Source organism: Nanorana parkeri, unplaced genomic scaffold (assembly GCF_000935625.1).
Source record: "Nanorana parkeri isolate BGI_ZX_2015 unplaced genomic scaffold, ASM93562v1 scaffold676, whole genome shotgun sequence".
NCBI classification, from domain to species: domain Eukaryota; kingdom Metazoa; phylum Chordata; class Amphibia; order Anura; family Dicroglossidae; genus Nanorana; species Nanorana parkeri.
In genome coordinates, this window is record NW_017306944.1 from 852518 (window position 1) to 862160 (window position 9643).

The 9643-nt window shown below is 41.7% G+C and overlaps 1 protein-coding gene across 1 annotated transcript in view; it reads right to left on the reverse strand.

The window, feature by feature from the left end:
- CACNA2D1 (calcium voltage-gated channel auxiliary subunit alpha2delta 1) overlaps nucleotides 1-9643 on the reverse strand; it is a gene marked incomplete at its 5' end in the record, with an annotated part of 205838 nt that overhangs the window by 135494 nt on the left and 60701 nt on the right. The window lies entirely within an intron of this gene.

The window sequence follows — 9643 nt, forward strand, 5'->3', positions numbered from 1 at the left end:
CATGCAAACATGCGTCGGGTGCGCCTATGTACGAAAACGACAATTGCACCCATTATGCAGCACATGTTACATATCGCCGCGAACGTCGGAGTGAGAGCAATCATTTTAGGGCCATCAATCACTGATAACACTAAACTGATGAGCGGTAAAAACGTTTAAAGTGTCGCCTATGGCCAATTTTGGTTGCGATTTCGCGGGGGCGCGCAATTTTAAAGGTTGACATGTTTAGTGTCTATTTACCCGACAAGACCCTGTCTTTTATATTATACCAAAAAATTGGGGTGAAAATAAATGTTTCATAACATTTTATAGGGAAACATGTTTTCTTTCAAAATTTAGGGTACTTTTTTTGTTATATAGTAAAAAATAAAAACCGCAGTGGTGATTAAATATCACCAAAAGAAAGCTCTATCTGTCCCCAAAAAATGGTATGAAATTCCTATCAGTACAGCATTGCATGACGGAATAAACGTCAGTCAAAGTACCGCAGCGCTGAATACTGAAAAATGGCCTGGCCAGGAAGGAGGTGAAACACCCCGGTCTTCAAGTGGTTAATACCACAAAATGCATGTACAACAGAGCAACTCAATTGCATAGTGAAACCAAATCACATCTTTGTACACCAGTATACCTTGTATAACAAACTCCTCAGATGTAAGAATTTGCTTACTTTGTAGATCACATTAGTCTCTTTAGTGACTTTAATTTCCACGCTTTTGACCCTGGCAATCACAGAAAAGCTCAGTTTGTTTTAAACACATGTACAGAAAAAAAAAGATAAAGATGGAAAAAAATACCTAAGTTACAATCCCTTGTAAATATTTCCATTTAGTTCACATTTACTAAGCTCATTTGAGATTATTTACTCATATCCTAGAAAACATTATAAACATTTCCTATAATATAATTATTGCATATTTCAAAACCACTGTATATCCTGCTTCTCCATATGCTTGTTTTATGGCTTAATGAAAAGTAATATTTCTTATTGGCAGAACAGCTGTCCTGAGAGGATATATAGAATGTCAAATTATTATTTAGTCATATATAACCGGTTCCAGCAAAGACTGATTATCTCTATTTCCCGAGAGCTCATGACTCTTCATATCTTAATTTCCCCAGATATATCAGGCCCACGATCGTGCACACATCTTCTCTTCCTCTTCATTTTGTAAGATAAATTGTAACAATACAATTTAACTGATAAGTGTATCTCTTATAAATTAAGAATGTGCATTTGGTAAGGAAATCCTTCTTTACATCCTATAGGGAAATCAGAAAAGTTCTGTCTATTTCTGTCCCCATAAATGAGAAATGGTCAGATAAACAATCAAGTAAGCCTGCTTTGATTTTCTCTCACTTGTGTCCAGTGAAAATGAAAATATACAGTTCGCCTAAAGGTACTTCCTCTTGTTTCATTTGTTTATAAAAACGCTTGCATATGAATGTCTGTCTGACAGTTTGTATGCCCCTTTCAAGAGATCCCATCCCCAGCTTTGTGGTTGCCTTATTGATGACTGACATTCAGATGGTGGGCTATATAAAGGGAGCCTGTAAGCTCCGAGGTGTGCTCTGGACAAGGTGCTGGATGCTGGATGATGGGGACCCTGGAATATATTTTAGGGAGGCAATAAACCCTTTCCTGACCAATGACAGAAGTATCCCTTCACGATTCAGTTCATTAATGACCGGTGATGGAATAATCCCGTAATCTAGTACAAGGAGTGCTGCTCTGCGAAGAACCAGCGCTAAATTAGTTACTGCTGTTGGTGGATCCCTTGGGGTCTAAGGAAAACCCTTAACAGCAGATTAGGTGGTCACAGCACTATGATCACAGCAATAGTTGTTTGCTGTGATCACAGAGCTGTGACAGCCACAGAGTCGACAGCAGCTCACTGTGTTGTGCAGCTGCGAGCCGACTGTGTGTTGCAAATCGATACAAAGTATCTTTACGGAGAATACTGTATTCTCCTTAGAGATACTAAGAGGGTTATTCACAAAGCTAGCCGAAGGATCAGCAGTAGCTCCGACTGATCTTTTCGCTAGCTTCGGCCGCCTGAGCCCTTCGTTTCGGTAGAACCGAAGGGCTGCTGTACGGGCTATTCACTATACAGCTCCCGAAGTTGGCCGAGCGGCTCGGCCAAAAGCCTGCTACTGACGGCTGGGTGGAGCCAGCCATCATCTCACAGCTGGCTCCGGCCACTTGAAATGACAGATCAGCGTCACGGAGGTACCAAACAGAATAGCCGAACCAAATGCCGCTCAATCGGCATTTGGCTAGTCACTCAATGCTGTTCGGCCCCTATGAGAATAGGCTGAACAGGAGCGAGTAGCCTGTCGGAGGTTCGGCTCAGCTGATCCAGATGTTGGATCGGCTGAGTCGAACTCCTTCTGCACTTCAGGGCGGCCGAACATGCAGAGCACCCAAAGCCAGCCGAAGCAAGCCGATGTATGGCTCAACTGTACAAGCTTGAAGTGAATAGCCAAACTGCGTTCGGCTCACTTCACTTCGGGTCGGTTATTTACACAGATGCCTTCAGCAGCTTTGTGAATAACCCTGTAAGTATCAAAGCCCCTGTAAATAAAAAAATCAATCCTTTAGTGCCTCCTAGTTTAAAAAAAATAAATGTAAAAAATAAAACATTTAATTTTTCAAAATTTGTAAAAAAAAAGGAAAAAAGTTTTAAAAAGGCAAAAAAGTTGTAAAAAATAAGAAAATAAAGAAGCTACCGTATATACTCGAGTATAAGCCGACCCGAATATAAGCCGAGGTACCTAATTTTACCACAAAGAACTTGGAAAAAATATTGACTCGAGTATAAGCCTAGGGTGGGAAATGAGGCAGCTACTGGTAAATGTACAAAATAAAGATAGATATCAATAAAATTACATGAATATTTATTTAAAAGAAAAACAATAACCTTGCTCTGTAAGTGGAAAAGGGGGTCAACATTAACAATATGGTATCAAAAATACCGTAACTTTAAAAGTACAACAACCTTAGCTCAATCAGCAACCAAGCTAACACACAAGAGCTAAAATCCTTCAAAACTGGAGTTCTCCTCCTCATCATCTGTATGTCCAAACATACCTTCAGCTGGTGTGAGGTGTTTTTAGCTGAGGGAAACTTGCAGATGGCAACTCCCTCTCCACATATACCATTCCCCCGACACAGAGGATAAAATATTTCCACAATCCCTGGGCAGATCCTGCTTCCATAAGGATTTTATCCTTTCCATTCAGGCCCCTTACCTTATCTCTTCTCTTCAGCCTGCACCGAGCCGCGCTTCTGCCTCCGGACCCGCCCCCTGCCCACAGCACAGTGCCAAGCCAATCACTGGCAGTCACTGTGCAGCCAACAAGCCTATGTATGTGCGCTGTTCATCGCACATACATAGAGCTTTCAGACCTCACAAATTGACACGAGATACTTTGATGATGAATTTACAGCGCAGTCCATAACAATAACACCTCCTGACAGATGCGACAACCTGGATGCCTTAGAACCTGACCAGCGTACTCACTTTCCTCAGTGCTTGAGACACTGAGTCAAGTATAAGCCGAGGGGGCATTTTTCAGCACAAAAAATGTGCTGAAAAACTCGGCTTATACTCGAGTATATACGTTATTAAGGATAGCAGACATGGGGGGCGTGGCTGGATGGCAACGTGAACGGACGCATTGCTCAAGAGCTCCGTCCTTGACCCGCACTTATCCAGCGATAACTAATGATTAGAATGAAGGAAAAGAAGGAGAAAAAGGGAAAAAAGAATAAAACCGCCAAGGGGTTCATTCTGGACCCTCCGCGAGGAAGATCTCATCCAGCCTCGTCAATCAAAACTTATTTTGAACAGTCTGAACCCTTGGACGGCGGGACAGCAGCCAAGATGGCGCTGGATCGCTCTGCGGCTAAACTCCCTTCGTAGTCCCCGGAGGCCTCTTCATTCACCGGGGAGGTAACTCCGGTGAGTTCCCCGTCTTCCGGTTCCTCCTCGAACGAGAGGTCACAGCGGAACCCAGATCACTCACCGAGGAGCTCCGGACCAGAGCGGACTGAACCGCCAACAATGCCTGTGAGTAGCAAGGGGAAGGGTACATCAGAGGACGGCTCTCCCGGCGATCAAGTAGAAGCCGGATCCCCTGACGCTCCGCATGCTGATTTTAATCAGGTCCGTGAGATCGAGGCCTGCTTTTCGCCCTCATACCCTCCCTCTCCTACACTGACATGGTCGCAGCAGCATGATCAGACACCGAAACCACAGCGTACTTTCTGCCCCAGGGAAACTAGCCCACTGGGACTTGCTAAACAGTTACAAGAACACAATGCAGACCCTTTTTTTGGCCCAGATCCCTTAGAGCCACCATGGAGACAAAACAGTGGGAATTCAGTTAAACTGCATGCAAAGCCACAATCTTCCCCTCAACAACTGGATAAGGACTTGTCATCACCTACGCTGAGAAAAAATACTTTAACAGACCCACAAAAACGTAAACTTCCTCCCTCGGCTCTCTCGCCTTCTTCCTCAGAGGCAGAAGCTGATGATTATGTCTCATGGCGAGAATGTCTTAAACATATGCCTACTAAAAAAGACTTTCGCCTTTTGATCCAGGAGGTACGGGACACTTGTCGCTCGGAAATTCAGTTGCTACACACTGATTTCCAACAACTCACACAACGTGTAGAAGGCATGGATGAAGAACTTCACTCTACTAAAAGTGAGGTACATAAACTTCAAACCCAATTTGTAACTCATGCCACCACGATTAGAGATCTCCAGCGTCATGTAGAGGACCTGGATAATCGCTGTCGGCGCAACAATCTCCGTTTAAGAGGCCTTCCTGAGGCGACTGGACCAGAAGATCTTCCACATGTACTTCAAACCATATTTACTAATATCCTAGGGTGGCCTTCCTCCCGACAGGTGGAATTGGATCAAGCTCATAGAGCACTCAGGCCTAGAGGAGCATCTTCGCTCCCACGTGACGTTATCTGCAGGGTGACGGACCTTGTGCCTTCGAATTATTGGTTTAATTTTTCGGTAACTGACACGTTTTGACATTTCCCTTGGGGTTTTTTTTAACCTCCCCAGTTGTAGTTTGAGACAAACTATCTTCGATCTTTTTGCCACGCCTTTGGAAGCTATTCTTTAATAGCTGTCTTCGAAGACCCAAAACCCCTTAGCGCATAGCTATTCCATTTACACCTGACAGTGTACTAAATACGTTATATGTTACGTGTTTTGAGATGTTTATTGTTAATATTGTTTTTTGCTTGTTTCAGCTTTTGCTCAAGCTCTTTCTTCTTCTTCCTTACCATTCTTCTCTTGTCTTTGTCTCTGCCGGGGGTCCTCTGAATTGTCTCCAATACTCGAAAATGGTTGTATCCCTGGTCCTGGTAAGTATAAACTTATGCAATAGGAATACGTACTCCACTGAGAATGCATTATTAATAATCCCCGCCCTACTCTACTGTAGTCAGAAGATGGCGCAAACTTCTGACTACAAAATAATATCCCTAAATGTGAAAGGGCTTAATTCTCAGACCAAACACAATTTAGCTTACCGTCAATTCAAATCCTCGGGGGCGGATATCCTCTTCCTGCAAGAGACCCATTTTAAGCCGGGGAGTTCCTTTGGTTTTTTATCTAGGCTATTCCCTCGTTCGTATGCAGCTTCTATTTCATCCAAACGAGCGGGGGTGGCTATTCTACTTAGAGAATCTTGCCACTTCAAACCCACCAGGACTTTGATGGACAGAAAGGGTAGATACGTCATTTTAAGTGGAACATGGAACGAGATTCCTTTTACACTTTGTAATGTTTATGCCCCGAATAGTGGACAACACTCTTTTCTTAAACTTTTGCTGTCAAAAATTGCCCGTCTTCAACATACGTACTTGATCATAGGAGGTGATTTCAATCTCTCCTATTCGTCCACACAAGACTATTTGGCGGCCCCTTTTGAAATCTACCCCGAAACATTCAATAGAAAATTCTAAATTATTCCGTAAACTAATTAGAGGCTATTCCCTATACGATTCTTGGCGTGTAGTTCATCCCATTGAGGCACAATATACCTTTTTCTCCCACCCTCATGGCTCTCACACTAGGCTAGACTATTTTTTTGTGAATACACCAATCTTACGCAACATGACTTCAGCGGAGATAGGGCCCATCTCGTGGTCAGACCACGCCCCTATAGAGTTGAGTTTCCGTCTGGACCCTACCCGTATTAAACAATGTCATTGGACTTTAAATGATAGCCTTCTGAAGGACGACTCCACTAAACTTAACATAGAATCGGCAATTCAGAGCTACTTTGATCTCAATGAGGGTTCAGTTTCGGCTCTCTCCACTCTGTGGGAGGCACACAAACCCACGATTCGTGGCCACTGTATTGCACTGGCTTCGAAAGTTAAGAAGGATCGTGGAATGCACGTTAAAAGATTGCAGCAGGAACTTAAGGAATTAGAGCATCGTATGACTCCAAAGCCAACTAAGGCGTTGCTACGACAAATTCTTCTAACTCGGGCTCAACTGAAACACCATGCACTCCATAAAACGGAAATCTCCCTGCTCTATTTAAAGCAGAAATATTATGAAAGGGGAAATAAAGCTCATTCTATTATGGCCCGTCAATTACGAATGGAGGCGAAAGAAAAACAGATTTTCTCAGTGAGAGACTCCGATAATATCCTCCAACAGCATCCCCAAAAAATAGCAGAGGTCTTTAGGGAATATTACATATCGTTGTATAACCTGAAAGATCCTGCTTTTGACGCTGTGGAGGAGACACTACCATCAAGTTAAAAGGAGCTACTTCAAAAGCCTTTCCCATAGGAAATGGCTCTAGACAGGGATGCCCACTTTCCCCACTTCTGTTCGTCTTATGCATAGAAGCACTAGCGGCCAGAATCCGTGCATCATCCCACATTCATGGTATCACACTGAAGTCCCGAGAGTTTAAACTGGCTTTATTTGCAGACGATATATTACTTACCATCACCAAACCCACACAATCGCTACCTCATCTACATAACGAACTCAGTTTATACTCGGATCTCTCAGGCTATAAATTGAACGTTAGTAAGACGGAAGCCCTACCGCTCAATTTATCCCCTCATACTATATCACTCCTACAGTCTTCCTTTTTTTACAATTGGAAAACAGTAAGTTTGAAATACCTAGGCATTCGACTTACCCCTAGGTCCTCACAGCTGTATCATACAAACTACAAACCCCTCTTTCAAGAACTTAAACGCCTTCTCCATAGATGGCGAACGCTACGTCTCTCTCTAACCGGTAACATAGCTGCGGTCAAAATTACGCTTTTGCCTAAATTACTTTATTATTTTTCTACTCTACCAATTCGCATCCCGACGAAAGATCTTCGATTCCTTCAGAAAGAGGTCCTGGACTTCGTGTGGGGGGGTGGCAGACACAGGATCTCTCAATCTATTCTTTACAGACCAAAACAGGAGGGGGGGTTATCATTACCGAACCTCTTATATTACTATGCAGCGGCCCAACTACGAGCAGTTCCCTACTGGAGTTTGGAGAAAACTCATAATATATGGACTGAGATTGAGGCCCTGTGGCTCTCGCCTACACACCCGAATTCCCTACTCTGGTCCTCTCCATCTATCATTCCATCCTCTGCACTCTTGACTTCTATGCAGTGTACTAGGGAAGTGTGGTATGAATATAGGTATACGCATACATTAGCTTCCACACGATCCTCCCTTGCCTCATTTCTATATAGTCCATCCCTACCGTCGGGGCTTTCTAAAACTTGGTCAACCATATAATCAGAGAGACAGTTATTCCAATTTAAAGACGTTATAGATAGCACCACTAGGATCTTAAAACCATATCCGCAATTACAGGAAGAACATTCTCTCCCCTCTAAGGCCCTTTTCCAATACTTACAGATTAAACACTTAGCCCAAACCATCACTAAAACCTTCACTTTTGACAAGCCTACCCCATTTGAAAAAATCTGTACAACACTATCTTCCTCAAGAGGGTTGATATCAACGCTCTATAACTTCCTAAATAATCCGCACCAGAATTTTCATAAACTTCCATATATGATCAAGTGGGAAGCGGCATTAGACGTTGATCTTGCCCCAGACCAGTGGAGTATGATCTGGCGCACAGCGTCGAAATCCTCTGTGTGCTCGTTGTATAAGGAAACACAATACAAGATCCTGTATCGGTGGTATCAAACGCCGGAATTTTTACACTCTATTTATCCTAATGTGTCACCCTTATGCTGGCGATGTACCTCCGCTACAGGATCTCTATTTCATATATTCTGGACATGTCCCTCTATTCAACTCTATTGGAAGATGGTTAGTACTAAATTAAATAAGACATTCAATCAATCATTCCCCTTCTCTCCGCTACATTTTCTCATTGGCCTTCCTTTTCAAAATTTAAATAAATATGACAAGAAATTAACAGTACACTGGTTAACGGCGGCGAGATGTCTTATACCTTTATTTTGGAAACGTCGTAATCCCCCTACAGAGATGGATTATATGGATAGGGTGAGAGATGTCCAGAGAATGGAATACTTAACGGCAAGATTAAATGATACCATTTCTCTCTACCATAGGGTGTGGGAGACATGGGAGGAGCAGGAGCCGTTACCGAGTATTGGATTGAATTAATGGATTGGGACTTATTAGTCTTAATATGTGTCTTTTCGGAAATACCCCGGAGCAGAGATATCTTTTTTCTAATCTTTTTCTATCTCTTCTTTACACACCTATGTAAATGGAAACAATTTTTCTTTATAAAAAATGAAAAATATTGTGGAAGAAGCTACCGTTCTATAGAAGGACAACATGAAGAATAGCTAATGAATATAGTAACAACGCTTCATTATTGATAATGGAGGATGTTCTCTCTTCCGAATCAATAGCGATATAGAATGTGGCTTCTCGAACGCAATCTAACGTTCCAGCACATACTTATTGTGTTCTTTCTGTGACTTATGTGTATTTTCTTAATTCTACGCATTACTGTGTATTATGTATCTTTTAAAAAAAATGTAAAATAAAAAAATGTTCAATCAAAAAAAAAATAAAAGATAGCAGACATTCTGAGATTGGTCCATACCAAAATTATATTTTACTCCTTGTATTTTATGACCTAGATCCTAGACATATGATATACCCTTTAAATCAGGACAAATCAAATAATTTATTATGAATGACTTTCTGTTAACTACACTAAGTATGTTCACATTATTGAACAATGTGCTTTTTAAAAAAAAATATTTGTACTTTTTATTAAAAAAAATTATATATGCATATGTCATATCAAATTAAAGCCCATTTTGTCCTTTAAAAAATGGTATATAATATGTATAGGTGTAATGCATTAGGAAGATGGAAATTATGGTTAAACAAACACATAGCAAAAATGGCAAAATTGCTCAGGTCAAAACATTGTCTGAATCTGTGTCACTAATGGGTTAATATCTGCTGCATCCATTCTCTCTGGTCCTGAATTATTACTTATTTACTAAAGGTTCTTTACATATATTTCCTTTTCCTATTTGAGATCATTGTAGACTATGCATATACTGAGCTGGAATCCTTGATATGTTTGACCTAAATATAAATCACTATTCA